This window comes from Sipha flava, unplaced genomic scaffold, assembly GCF_003268045.1.
Source record: "Sipha flava isolate LNK unplaced genomic scaffold, YSA_version1 2_pilon_pilon, whole genome shotgun sequence".
Lineage (NCBI taxonomy): Eukaryota > Metazoa > Arthropoda > Insecta > Hemiptera > Aphididae > Sipha > Sipha flava.
Window position 1 is genome coordinate 3,972,252 of NW_020272972.1, and position 16,748 is coordinate 3,988,999.

A 16,748-nucleotide genomic window follows, 5' to 3' on the forward strand; every position below is an offset into this window, starting at 1 on the left:
AATCTGTAATTACGAGTGTTTGTATTTACATTTATTTTTATTGTTGAAAAACCAACAATCTAAAAAAAGTTTTAAAGATAGTTTATGATTATTGTTAACTATAATTACTGTTCTCAATATTCAGGTACATCTCGCGGAACTCTCAAAATTGTCCCACGGAACACACTTAGGGAATCGCTGCATTAGAGCATTTCAATACTTCAACATTTCATACTAAAAATTATTTACAAAAATAAAAACATTTTTATATTGAAGTTATTACACTCAAAATATTAACAAAGTATTATTAGTACATTTTTTTATACTTGATAGATGGTTTATGCTCGGTGCCATGATTAAAAACTAAGTTTTACGTCTTATAACTTATATACACTTAATTCACAACAGCATCATTAAAGTCAACATTGGAAGCATTCTATTAAAGGTTAAGACATTAATTTACTGATATGTGGCGTTTTTTTTAGATGTAAACGACATATTTTTAATATCCGGTTACGTATTTAATTTTTAAGGGGTGCAATTCCACACCTATAATGGTAAAAAATCAAAATTTTAAAAATCCAAAATTCATATTTTGCATTATGAAATTCAAAATCCGAACGCATACACATTCACGGTTTCCAAAAGAATAATCCGAAAATCCGAAATAATTTAAAAAATAATAATTAAATAAATAAATTTAAATAGATAAATATTTAAATAAATAAATAAATTTAGCCTATGGCTGTGCGAAATAAGACGACGCGTGCCTTGCGCCTTACACAATTGTGTGCTTCACAACCGTTACAAAGTGAAACGTATTACAACGAGATTATCGCCCGAGACGGACCCGTGCAGCGATTTAACACCGTCGAAACGTTTTTTCCCGGTCTCGTACGAGTTTCACTCGTAAAACCTCGTATCGTACATGCGACGTGTCGACGTACCGCAGATATACCGTATACAAGTCGCTGCCGGCGACGAGGATCGATCTCCGAAAACGGATGATTCCGAGAAAAAAAAGACGACGATGTAGGACAGTAGGAGCGGTGAGACAATAATTGTAATTATTACTTTGGCGCGCAGCATCGCAGTGTCCAATCGTCCTGCGGTTGATTTACGCACATTGTATGCGGGCGCGGAATGTTGCACACGAGTGGGTACGGTGCGCGGCGACGACCAGTCCGGGAAGGAAACGAACGAGAGTAAAAAAAAAAAAAACATAAAAAAACAAAAATAACCAGTAGTGACACTGAAATACGATTGGAAAATGTTCGAGGCGTAGTCCGTCCGGAAAAGATTGATGGAGCGTGCGACATAAATTCGTATAGGGTTTGCAGTATAACGCTCATCGCGCGTTCAATACGATTGTTATCGGACGACGGATATACGCGTTTGTGGAAGATTGCGTAGATTATATTTATGTGCAGCGTTAACGTTTTCAATAACAACCGTAAATCCAACGAAATCGATGTTGTTTTTTGTTTTTGTCCCCCCCCCCCCCCCCCCCGCCCCTTCATCGTTGTTTGTACGATAGTTTTTGCCGTTGACGAATAGGATTTTTTGATTTCACGTAGAAACCGAAAGTCGACAAAACTCTCGGCAAGTAATAATTACAGTGATATCGTCGTGATTGCACGGAAACCCGTAATGAAAGACGATCATAATTACAATACGAATAAAATACAAGCACATCGTCGTTGCCGTCATTGCGCGTTGGCCTTGAAAATAACTTATTTCTCGCGGAATCGTTGAATCGTGTTGTTTTTATCGCGTGATTCTACACACGCACTGACGCAAACCTGGACGAAAAACATTACACAACCCGACGGCGGCGAGACCTACACGTACGATTTAATTGATTTCCATCGGTGTCCATACAGATATTATCATTGATTATAAATACTAGTATTAATATTTAGTAAACAAAAAACAATTCGGCCGACAGTAAACGATAAACAGCAAAAACATACGTCAACTTATGAAACGATACACTATAACATCAGGTCGTACGAATCCGCCATAGAGACTTGTTGTTTTTAAAAATTATAATCATAATACGCTGTAAAGCCATCGTTTTAACCTGACTGTTCGATAATGTCTACCAAACCAAATTCAAAAATAAAAAAAAATAAAAAAACGGTTTTCAAATAAAACATTCACGGTTGTCGGGGATCATTTTCAAAAGCCAATTTTATTGTTTCTAATGAATGACGCGCGAACGTTGATCTGATGTGTGATCAGTGTATTCAGTATGCGAAAAGTTGTGGAATACATATTTCGGATACGAATGCGTTACGTCGATCGCAGCGAGAAACACGTATCAGTGTAGGTACCTGCGCATCTCTGTATGGATCCGTAGAAATACGAATTATAATATACGCTGAGCATCAGTTAGGGTCGTCTATACTAGCTGCAATCGTAATTTCGTTATTCGCAAAAATCATCTGGACTGATACACACAAAGTTTTATGCGTTCATTAGTGAAAACGAAAAATTCAATCTGCTCTGTACGGTGTGTCTACCAACGGTAGTTTGTGGTTTTCGAGAACGTATCATACGTTACAAATCACGGAATCGTCCGTTCAAGACTCGGAACATTAAGAAATTGGCTGTTAGTGAAAAATGATGTGTACGAGTATATGTATTTTTTTCGACGCGCGGCTTTTATAATAAATAATATAATGGTGTACAGAAAAATCAATAGAACCAAAATCCATGTTATATTGAACATATAAATCTTTACACACGAGCGAATTTTTTTCACCGCAACCGTACTTGCCGTTTGCAGGATGTAAAAATAAAAAAACTTTGATCGCGCGCGTTTGACTGAAACGTCATGTAGTACACACCAATCAGTACTCCGAAGAGACGCTGTACAGTGGTTTATGTTGCGATAACGAACATTTTCTAGTTCAAGCGATAAAATCGAAGAGGTGAAAAATGCAGCTCGTATCAAAAGTATAAGTTACATACGTGCAAATATAACTCTCGGGCGGCCTTGTCCTAGTTACAAAAAAAAAAAAAAAAATATATGAAAAATCATTGGATATTAATTATTTTACACGTTTTTTTCCGATAGAACATATTTTTTTTTTTTCTAACAACTAACAGTCTTCGCGTACACATTATTATTTTACGGACACGCGCGTTCGTCCATTTGTTTTTCACAAATACGCGCGCGCATTATAATATATTAAAAATTATGTGTTTATTACGAGTATATCGCGTACGGAGAAGATGATTTTTGATACGAGGCGACCGAAAAACGCGTTCACAATAGTGTACACATCCGTTATGGTGACGGGAAATAAAAACACGCGTACAAGTGTATTGTCGTTTAACGTACCGAATTCTGCGCTTGACCGACAAACGGAACGTACTACGGCGGCGGCGAGCACCGGCCGCCTGGTTCCGCTATGTTATTTACAGATGATTAATTTATTTTTTGTGCGTAATGCGTGTGTGTACGTTTACCAACTCTTTAATCGCGAGTTTTTCGCATGTTTTCCTTCGAACGCGCTGCGACTACTTGTCGCACGAAAGTTCAAAAAAAGAACACAACAAACATAAATGATGTACCCACACCAATTTTGTATTGGTTCTGACCAGTGGCGTAAATTGGGTTCAATTTCTAGTGGTGCAGAGCCATATTCTCAACTTATTATTTTCAACACTCCGATATTCCGACTTCCTAAGTAAAATCCTTCCCAATAAATATTTTCCCGTATATTTCTTTAAATAATAAATACATATTGAATTATTTTAACGGTAAAACCTTTATTATTATAAAATTAATAAAAAAAAAAAAAACAATCAACATTTTTTTTTAGTATGCTGGTTTCCTTGGCTCTTAACAATATTATTATAGGTGTATACATTTCAATGATACTCTGGTGGTGCAAAAACATACCTTACACCATCACATTTTAGATATGGTGGTGCATGTGCCACTCTTTTGCACCACTCAGTTAACGCCACTGGTTCTGACGTCCGAAACATTTGTTATCGCTTGTTATCGAAGGTAACCCTAGGAAAGCTGTTCAACTAAGAACGCCCGACTTGAGTCGATGCATTCATCTGGACGATAAACAAAAAGGTACTTATATCTATATACGTCCCACAGGCTCGGATTTTATACGAATATAATAAAATGCGTACAAGAGTGTACCTATATAAAAATTTAAAACATGGCCGAGTAGTCGCGAGCCGTATCGGCTAAATCACTATATAGACCTTTATGGATCCATCACTGCACGTCTTCGTGAACGTAAACGGTAGAAGTGTTTTATGTGGTTTTTTTTTTTTTTTGCTTTGTATACATACGAACACAACTCTAACGATAGCTGTTGGGTACTAAAATCGCGGTAGAATGTAGCCATGTAGATACTGACCGTCTTGTTGACCGAGGTCATTACGTAAATATTATGAATGATATTATTATTATCACCGTCATGATTATACAATTACGAGTATGTCAATAAAATGTTTTTTCGACGACGATTATCTCCGCATGCATAAACGATATACAACATAAACACTATATACGTGTGTAAAAAAATTATTCTAATAATGGCAATCGTTTATCTGTAATACTCGATGTATCGACTTGAAAATAAAATTCTACATCGCTCATGTTTATATACAATAATGTATAACAAATCTATAATACTACATGGTTGATGTTGATATATCCCAATATGAATTACGAGGCAACAGTGTATGTTACGGAAGGGTTACGCTTTTTACGGTGTACATACTAGACATACCGATGTTTACGCGAAATTCGTTAAAAAGTCTATCGATCGATTAGGACCGCGGTGTAAGGTACGTTAAACCGTGTGTGTACCTACAGCATTAGGTGTAAAAGTAACGTAAAGATACGCTTAAAGAGTATTTTTTTCCGTTTTTAAGTATCGTATATTGTAATATGGCCAACAAATGGATCCAAACACGGTCCGAATTACCCTGTATAATATGCACCATTAATGTACACTATATAGTTGGATTCGTTGTTATCGTCAATAAAACTCGCAAAAAACGTTATCATTACGTGTTCTCGATTTCTATCGAACACATTTACGCTTGTTCATGTTATTATTACATCATTGCGTCAACACTTCGTTATATGTATATGTATATATTTATGCGTTATATACGTTACCCAAGGCGGAAACATTGAACATTTATGATATTTTTTATTTTTTAAAATATTTGAGATTACATCGGTAACTTTAAGTTGTCGCGCAGCCTTGTAGCTTGTACCGTTTAGTAAATACAGAGTTTTGAAACCGACTTTTTCTTTTGTTATCACCCTGTATACACAATAATTATTAATTATTGTATCCGGTGAGGGCGTCATTGTCATTAAGGCAGTCTCTACATGCTGCTTCGTCGCGGTTCAATTATTCTTAAACGTGGTAATAAAGTGTTGTTACGTCTAAAGTTTATACGGGGTACATCGGACGACACCGTGATGAATATGCAACTCGGTTAGGACCATCGTGTAATACCTGTGCAATGCCTTAATCCCTCCGCCACCGCAATTGATTAGGAATAAATCTGTGATGCGTATACGTGATGCATGTAATAGCAGTGCAACGTGATGTACACGTAGCGTTAGGACCGGGGCAAATTTTTTAACGACGCCCTAGAAATTCTTTTCTTCTTTTCACAAACCTAAAAAAAATGTACTTAAATGCTCCAATTCAGAGGTTCCCAAACTTCTTATAATAGGACCCATTTTGGAAATTATTTCAATTTTGACGACCCACAATAATATTAATGATTTTTATTTTTTTTGCTGTTTTCATCATTTTAAATTGAAGAAAAGTATTATATTTTTATAAAAAAAAGTTTATACTATGTAATTTAATTAGTAATTATATAATTTTAATGTGAAGGATGTAATTGTTTCCTGTTTTTCATAACTGCATTGATATCCATTTTTTTATTTTGATTGGAAAGAACTTGTTGTAAGCTCATCATCAATTAATTTTTTTTTTAACCGTTGTCACAGATATTATATCTGTTTCTTCGGTTTTCGTAGAACTTTGAGTTATTGACTTTTTATTTAAGCATTTTTCCATAGTAATTGTACAAAATTTTTTGAAAAATAGTAAAATTTAAACTGCGTGCTTGTATTGTATTCAATATACCGTGTGTTACTGAAAATAATCAATTTATTTGAACGTCATACAGGTACTAATTTGTTTTAAGTATATTTTTATATTTTTAATAATCATTAATCTGATTGCTTTGTGTTGACATACTCGAGCCTAAACATATAAAGAAATATTATTATGTCTATTGGTCGCAGTAAATTTGTAATTGTCACAAACGCAGATAACAGTTTATGATAAAACTAACTAAATAATTAAAAATCAACCAAAAGTTATAGAAGCACATGAAAAATATAACGCGACCCACTAAAAATATCATTGCGACCCACTTTTGGGTCGCGACCCACCGTTTGGGAACTTCTGCCCCAATGTATTCACATGACATATTTTTATATTTTAATTAATTTGTGTAAAAACATAGGTCATTAGTATGGATATATTATATTTTGTCGTCGAAGCGTCAATAATAAATTATTGTTCATTCGTTTATTATTATCATACCGTTTATGCTACAATATAAGTGCCTGCTAAAGTTAAACATTAAAAATACCGGGTAAAGTTCCTTACGGCAGAGGGCACTTGTTAATTAATTTTGAAAACAATTTATGGGCTTGGAAACCATAAAATCCCGTGAAAGGCACGGGGCCCCGGACAGCTGTCCCTTCCGCCGGCGCTGCCGCACCGCAGGGGGCTCGAGCGAACACGTTACGAGAACGCCAACACCGCGATTAATATTATTTTAGCGTCGCACCGATCGTATACTGTGTACCATAACGTTGTGTTCGGTGGGAGACATAAGCGCCAAAATGAGATAAGAAAAAATAAAGTCATATCGTATAAAAGAGCAAAAATTCTAGGTACGCACAGTGTGTAATAAATGTAGTATAAATGTATAAAAGTACAAATATGTGAAAATAGTGGGATTAAAAATCAACCAATATATTACATTTATATTTATAATTTAGTATTAACATTTTTGTATAAATTCGCAACCGATTTATTAAATTTATATTTATTTGCATGTATAATGTATATCATAATTTATTATTGATATTTTTTTTATAAAATCGCAATTTTCAAATAATCACATAAAATATTAATTTTGGCGCAAATGATGTGTCATTTTTGCACCTTTGACGCTTATGCCATATGGCCGTCGTGTTCAGCGTATATAACACGCCGCCTCACGATCTACAAACTATGTTACAACATAAGAGTGTAAGTTTACTCGGCGAAACGGCGCGCGAAACGCATTCAGAGAGCTTTGAACACTGCGAGGAGACAGTTTGATCGCAATAGGTGTTTGGAATATATTATCGTCGAAAACTCGAGACGTTCGTTCGCCAACAGACGTTGTTTTCGTGTCCATATGATCCGTACGCGTAAAGGTCCGTTCGAGAACGCGTTTATCAACGTGCGTTATACATTTATTTTCGCGTAAGCGTTCTCATAGCGACTGCGTAGTTTGACGTGTGGGCAACGTTAAGAAAGCCTTCCGGTTCGATTTAGATATAATACAATACACGTGTACGCGCGAACGCGGATGAATAAATATGTCTACGCGTAATTGTGTATCATTAAAATCTGTTTAACGGTTTAACGCACGTTAATATCCACCGGGCGAATGCGCGCAAAGATCTCGCATACCGCACGCGGCGTACAATTATAATCGTGCAACACACTGCAAATGGCAATTCGTCAAAGTCAAAATCGAATGTTTTCGATACAGAGCGCCGTGTCGTTGCGTTACGCGGCGCGTCGCTGTGTATAATATCGTGTAGTCGAAAGTCGTATTCAGCAGCTTTTAGTAGACGGGTAAAAGTAATAAAAATTATATAAGTGCTGTGCGTGTACATAATAAATTACGAAATACGTTTAGACCACTGGGAGGTACGTACATACGAGTACGGTTGCGTGCGTGTAAAATAGACGCGGACGCACGCGCGGTCTCCGGGGAGGTGCGTTAAATATGTACGAACAATTTAAAAGCCGCGTAAATTATGTACACCGTGTGTATCCGTTTGATTCTCACGAGATGCGAGTGTTGCCCGTTTATTTATTTGTAACAAAATGCTTTTTAGTTCATTACACATGCAGGTATATCGGTAAAAAATGTCGGACGTGCTGTGAGAGAAATGTAATGAAAAATCATCCGGTGTACACCGGTGTCAACCTGATCGGTTCGACCTGCGTTGTTATCGCCATCGCCGTGATAACAGGAAATAACAATTGTTATATTTTACTGGTTAATTATATTAATGGTGTTTCCTTTTACGTCCGTCTGCCAGTCTCGCAGTATAAACGTACATATAGTATAACGTATCGATCAATGAGTCATCTTTTAACAGTTACATAGAAAATGTTATGCATAACCACGAGTGATTACGCCATAATATGGTTTTACTTTGATTTTTACAAGCATAAACAAGGTGCGTTACCCTAGCACCCGTACTTGCGAAATAGTGAATTGTAATCAAGCAGTATTATGTATTTTATTTTTTATAATTTTGTACAACCCCCAAACCTCGCCGAAATTCAATTTCATCTTACGAGTCCTGCGGTAACGTTACCCCAGCACCCGAATCAATTATTTTTCACAAATTTCAACTTTAAACCGTACAGTATTATGTACTTTATTTTATACAATTTTGTACAACCCCCAAACCTCCCCGAAATTCAATTTCGCACCTGCATAAACATCGATTTGTTGCTTTCAAAGTACTCCATTGAAATGAATAAATAAATCTGAAATCAATGGATTTTCATTTCAAAGAGCGCACCCATTAATTGATGCTAATTACTATATCGGTGTGTAAAAAATTATTTTCGTCATCATGATGTGTCGTGGCGTGTCCTATAAGATTTCAGCGAGTTATACCGTCGGATAAATGCAAAATTAGTCTCGAAACAAACAATTACAACCCACGAGGTTTTTTTTTTCGCATAAAATATACCGACGCATGCGTTTGTGTGCACTCGTGTTTGAAATATAAAAATAAATACGTAAGTATGCCGTGCATTGAATCGCTACAGTTCCGCGGGTGGAAGAATAGATCACGTAAGTTGTTAATATTTCTATTTAAATAGACTCTCCTCGTCGTCATCTAGATGTTCTGATGTCTTAACCGCAGTGTTATCGCGAAACAATTATTTTTGTACGCGCAATATTTTTTACGTGATACACGCATAATACCTGACTGGACTACGGGTTCAGACGTAACCCGAACGCGGAGGCCTGAATGTCGAGGCATATTTTACGAACGTTCGCGTCGAAAATTGAAAAAAAAAACAAGTATAGGTAACACGAGGAGGGGCTTTGTATATTTACACATGCATGTAGCTTGTAATTGGTTGTCCCGTGTACAGCAGATTAAACGCAGCACGATTGCTGTGTTAATGTATCATGTAATAGCTATATGAAATTCCAGTATCCCGGTGATTATATATAATCGGGTCATGTTGATCCGCTGAACGGATTATCAATTACCGTTTACGCACGCAGCGGAAAATAATAAGACTGTCCGGTCGAACCCGAGGATCTTCCTGTTACATTTTTAAGGCCAAAACTACTGGTGCCCATTGCGGCGGAAAGGTAATATGCTAATGTCTGTAATCAAAATACGCGTCTGTACTATGAACGAGAATGAATGGAGAATACGCCGTTTACAGTATAAAACAAAGATGATTGTAGGCACCCGAAACGTGGTTTCGTCAACGCGCGTTAGTACAGAGATTTAGTTTTATAATACAAATATAATTACTATTTGAACGGAATACGCGAATGTTTGTGAAAACATTTACGATATTATCAAAAACAAAAAAATTAAAATAAATAATAAAATTAAATAAATCCGATAATGGTGTGTGCAATTACGAAATCTACTGCTGGTCTCTGCATAGCAATAATTACTTTTTATCCAATCGGACCGCGTGTTAATAACGTAATTTTATCAGAATTATTTTTTTGAACCTAACGTAATGTTGTCGAGTCGATAACAATTATAATTACACCGTAATGTGTACGTAAATGTGTAATATACATATTAATAGTATAATTATGCATTATAATGATCTTTTGAAGCGTCGTGGTTATCTCAAACATAATACAATGTGATAATTAATAAAAACCTAATACAAAATCATGTAATTTACTCACACTCGTACACGATTCGTCTTCAGATCGTTGCCGAGGGTTTGTAAGAAAAGAGTTCCCTGTCTGCGCGAAATGTCACTATACAGTTAACAACTACTCGTATTATGTAATACTCGTATTATTATTTATATTAGGTGTGTTTTTGCGAGCAACATACGGAAAATCGTGGCAAAAGATTGGTGTGTGTTTTTTTTTTTTTTTTTATGTTTATGCGTGGCTAAGAACTACAAGGAGACGAATCCGGTACCATAGAAATGTTGACACTTTTTCATACATTGTGGCCATCTCGCAATGCGGTGCATATTTTTATAATGTACAATATATTATAATATGGCTCACAACGAGTTGCGAAATGTCGGGTTGTTTCGGTTTCCTCGGTGTAGGGGAGGAGTGTGTTATAATTATACATCTGTGCGTTGTGCCTCGACTATATTATTATAATGCGATCGACGGACGAGACCGTATACCGGTGTCCTAAACGTAGTCAGATGGCGCCGTTTACATATAATATAAAATGTTATCAACACATTTTTTTTTTACAATCATTACTATCTAGGGATTACAACTGATTACATAAAATTTTTTAACCATCGTTTGGGCTTTCATTGCTGTTTAATTTAAAAAAATAGTAATAAACATTAACGGTCAATACAGACATCTAGCGTGAATAATGATATATGATTCGTGGAACGTACACTCGATAATCAATATCAAATTCCTTAAACATACCGATTAATACAATACTAATTTTTATTTTTAATTGTTTTATTTTTTTTATTCAGGTGCATTTATTAAAATTAACATTATAGATCCACGATTATTTGAATAGGCTAATGAAATAACAGAGGATATAATTTATATTATGATTTATTTAAGAAAGTCAGCTCTAAGGGCAAAATATATAACTCAGATTTCAGAGTATGTCTGGTGGGAATCGAGAGTTGAGAAGACTGGTATTCGTTGTATGGTAATCAAGAGACCTAAGTTAACTGTAAAACATGACTATATGGTACAGGTAAACGTTCAGCGTAGGAATTAAGTAGAAGAGTTAAATAAATGAATGTATAAATAGGACGAGGCTGACAAAATCGAAGGGGGGGAGACAGATAATTTCTAATCAGAAAATGTTTATAAATAGTCGAAGTACTTAGTACATATACTTTAGTGATACTTATTTGGTATCACTAAACAAAAAAAGGGTCTTTTTTAAGAGGGGGGGGGATGATTTTTAAAAATTTACCAGGAGATCATAGAATATAAAGAGTTAGGAACCATTTATCTAGAACATGTTGGCGAATATATGAAGCCGGACGAAGAAAACATTCTTTCAAGTGGTGTAAAGAACATATGCTTGTATTGTAGCCAACAATTAATTTAGCCTAATTTAACCTAAAGTAGATCTAGTTCTTTAAAACTTGTTTTACAAAACATGTTTTCAATTAATTTATTGTTTATATCAGTCAGTACATACAATACGTAAGGCAAATTTAAAATTTACTTTTATTTTTTCTTAGAAAAAAATGAATTTTAATTTGTTTCTTGTATCTTTACACAAACAAATGAAAAAGGTACAAGATACACAGCCACAAAAAGTATCTAGATACAAAACACAAAACGCAAGATACAAATGTATCTAAGACATTACCCATCCGTGAAATCGCGACTCATTTTACTTTTTCATATTCAGTCGCGATTTCATTGACTTTGTTGTATATAACTGACGATGAATTTTTAATTCGAAACCGGTCTTACTTTACAAATATAATAATACTACAGGCTAAGCTTTTATTTATTTATTTGTTTTTATATATAAACTATTTATCTATTAACATATTAATTTATTAGTGTTATTTATTCTATTAATCATGTAATAGTTTTGAATTTTGAATTTTTTATTATTATTATTTGATTATTTGATAATAATAATATTTATATAATTTATTGATAAATAGAAAAAAAACTCATATGTTAACTATATCATCCCTGTAATGGTTATTAATATTATCCGTTTACTCTGTAAAGGATATCGGATTGATACGTCGTTTTTATACAAGGGACACACCTTAGGTATACAGACATGCCATTTTAACAAGAAAAGTATACATTACATAATTTTAATTTTTAACTATGGCAGGGTTTTTTGAATTGATTTACTAATGTGGATTATAAAGACAGACTTATGCGTCACTAAATACAATACATAGGGTTCGGGACTTGTTGCATTTGCATATTGCTTAATAATGACCGCAGAATAGTCTAAGTAAGATTTAAATTTGTTTTAAGTCATAACAGATTGAAATACAAAAATTGTAATTACATATTTTCGCATATTTTTCCGTTTTCTAAGCAAAATGCATATTTGACAAATTTTGGCAGTTTAATTGTTATTTATAGCATATTTACGCAGTTTTTGTTTTATGTTAAGTACATTTATTTTAAAGGTTAATTTTATTTATTTTTTACTTTCATACGTTATTCAATATACCTAATCACTCGTAATAAGTAATTGTTTCTTCGTATAGCTCGGTTTATTAATAAAGATGAGATAATAATATTATTAACTGGATTTGGCAACTAGGGAAATACTTAATTATTCTTGCGAATACTATCGTTTATCGACGACAAATTATTGACTTATCGTAAATCGTTTAAGAGTAATACTATGTAAAAGGAAAATAAGAATTCCGTTTGTTTTCGTGCGTCGTAGCTTTTAAAATCGTTATTTTTATAGTTCTCGTAATTTTAAAGATGCCGAAAATAACGAACGTATTAGACAATATATCACAGAGGTTGGAGAAAAAATTGTCATTGTAGGAGAAGACGAAGAAAATGAAATCGAACATACACTTCAGTAATAAATGTTGATAGTGTTAGTGTTGTCAAAAATAACTAATTACAAAAAATTGTCTAAATCAAATTTTTAATTAGCATTTAAATAATATTCAGTTGCATATTTTTGCGTATATTTCGGTTATTTTAAGTGCATATGTGCATGCATATTTCCTACAATTTGTGAGCAATAAGTCCCGAACACTAATAATATATAATTGTAAACATACTCTGCAGTTATCAATATCATTATTATTAATTAAATTTTTTTTTATCGATTTAAAATTCGAAAAATATTAGTGCTAGTTCTTGGAATACTTGATTTGAGAACGACAGCTTTGTTATCGTAAGCCCAGATGGTCATCCGTCCAGGAGCTAATAGTGGGCGGTGTTTAACTTGTTATTTGCACTTATTATCAATGACTGCGGCTAATTCCATACCCAGACTATATTTGATAACCTTTTCACTTTCATACATTTTTACTTAATTATTACTTTAATTCACCTTCGTAGATCCTATGTAAAACCCATGGAGTCCCGTTTTCCCGTTTATATGTATATATATTAATATTATTTTATTTTCCGAGGAATTCAATCTAAATTTTGACAGATTTTTTTTTTCACAACACTGCTACATGTACGAGTATCGACAATATCGACAATAAACGTTTAATTTATTGGGATTCAATATGATATAAATATATATACCCGCAGGGACAGGAAAGTTATTTTGAAGTTAATAACAGAAAAAATCCATTTATATGTATAAATATAAAATATCTTTCAGACACTCGACGAAATCACTTCCTTGAAATTTCATCCATTCCCATTTTACCTAAATTAATATAAACTTACAAGATTTTATTTAAGTAATATTTTTATGAGCTTTCCACTTTTGATACATATCATTTTTGCAAATATCCACTGATATATGTAGATAGCAATCAAAATATGACATTTACAATTATTATATTTTTATGATTTTTTTTTTTTAATATAAAATAATAATAATAATATTACAATCTATGAAGTTTAATGTTTACACGATTATTAATTTATATAAAATTACAATAAATACTTTGCGACATAAATATTCGTGAGAAAGAAGGGTCTCATTGACCCAACTACATTTTTTTTATATTATTATTTATTTATAATATATATATTTTTTTTTATTGATCCAAATTATAAAAATACCATAGAACCTATCATACATTACCTATTACAATAACATTAAACGTTTAATAAATGTAATTAATTATTTTAAGTGTTCTACAAATTTTTTTATGAATCGATATGGTTAACACAATAAAAATAACTTAAATACAAGCCCACCTTATCAACATTTTGTGTTTATATTATTTATATTTTTTAGAGATATTGTTATTTATTATTATTAAATTAGTATAATTTCTTCATTAATCTAGTTCCATCTCTATGTTTATGTAAAAATATAGATTATGTATGTATACAACAACAATATCATCTCGCTACATAATATATCAACTAATTGCTTGAATTTTTTTCCTCATTACTGTCGTTGATTTAATTGATAAAATTAAAACAGTCCTTTAAACACGTATACAGTTAAATATTTAATAGATTACGCGGTATATGTGGCGACGTAACTTTTAAATTGTTTACTAATACTAAATGCATCAAAGCAGTTATAGAACTGTATAAATAAGTGAATGTGTGTAATATCTGTTTATAACTTATAAAAAAATATATGTACGAAGACTAATGATGGAGAGTGAAAAAAAAAAAGTATATTTTACTCGATATTTGCGAAATAAATAATTCAAGATTATTTATAGTGAACGTAATATGTACATAATACATGAAAATTGTTTGTGAATTATATTGAATACAAATCGATTTGATCTCTATATGTATATAAACCTTCATTTTGAGCACAGCAAAATATTATTTTCATTTTTCATGTTTTCCTTCCGCAATTTCACCTATAATTGACGTTAATACAGATAACTCCGATTATTATATTTTTCGTCATGAGTAGACTACCTGACGCCTAATTTACAGTGTAACTGCCCAACATACACAAATCATAAAATATTAACTACAAATAATTATTTCCATTAAATATCTCTGCATACGGTTTTTTCTTTTTTTAAATAAATTAAACATAATTCCATTGTACGAATAATAGGTCATTCGAAAACATTGTTGGTACAGCGATGTGAGATGAAATGAACCGGGTGTTTAATTTCCTACCGACAATGCACTGAACACCATATATTTGTTCAGAAGTCTAAAATCTAGACTAATTGTAATTCAAACCGTAAAATTTATTATCGTCAATTATTTTGTTTTAATTTTTTTCAAATCGTTTGTGTGCCTGTCTGAATCACATCAAAAAGAAATATTATTTATTAACGACAATATTGTATGCACGTAATATTATTTTACTGGTAGATTTTAGTGAGAAATGTGAAAAAAAAGATGAATTTACAATATTAAAATTATAATCTATTTTATTAACATGATTTCAACAGTTTTAATAATATGCAAGAATAGACTAATGAGTATTCGTTAGGTGTACCAAAATTACTTACGAAAATAAATAATTTGTCCTTAAGCTTAGCTAGAATGTATAATTTACGTATCTACAGAAAACAGAACGATTCGAAACCAGTATTCATCATTATCATTGTTAATATTAATGTAAATTTATTGTTTTTATACCTTCTATCGTTATCGTAGAGATATGCCTCTAATTGTCTTTTTTATTTTAAATGTAATTGGATTCCGCACTGTTTTCTGAAAAGTAAAACTGTAACAAAATTATAAGTGTATAATTATTTATTATTATTTTATTTGGTGAAATGAAAATCGATGGAAGCCAATGTTATTTTTTCGATTAAAATTTAAAATAAACATGTATTATTAATAACAAATAATTTATTATTATTCTACTTGAACTAATCCAAAATTAATATAATAAAATGTTTATAATTACAATCATTAATTTATTTAGACCAGCTCTTCATATTTTTATTGTAGTGCCTATGCTCGCGCAGTCTACGATGTGGTTGAGTAATGAAGTATTTTTTATTCGTTTCAATAATCATATTATATTTTATGTTTAATTGTTGTGGTTTTAATGCATACCAATTGTTCAATATTCGGGAATTAGAAGTTAGTGGTGTTCATATTGCGTTTTTTGAATTTTCAGTCGATTACATAACATGATGAATGTCGAAAAAAAATGCATCCACCCGACGTTATTGGTATACAAAATATTTTTAAGGGGCATTAGCTATTTTAAATATACGTATTTTTTATTTTTTTTTTTTGCATTAAATTGCATGAGGATGTATCAGGAAAATGTTCTTAAACGTATAATATAACGTCCCTTTACAACTACTGCGTTTTTAGAGATTTCTACAGGTTATATAACGATCTTAAAACTATTACTATTTAATCGATTTAATAATTTAATCAAGCGCGTGTATACATACTGCAATATAGATATAAAAATAGAACATAGAGCAAAGAAAAACAGCTTAGGTTGTAAATAATAATAATAAAAATTATACTAACTTTTGGTAAATTGAATTCTACGCAGAAAAAAAGCACAGATATTATCAGAGATGTGAATTGTTTTTCAGAGTTACACCACGTTTTATCGAGTTAATTCGTTA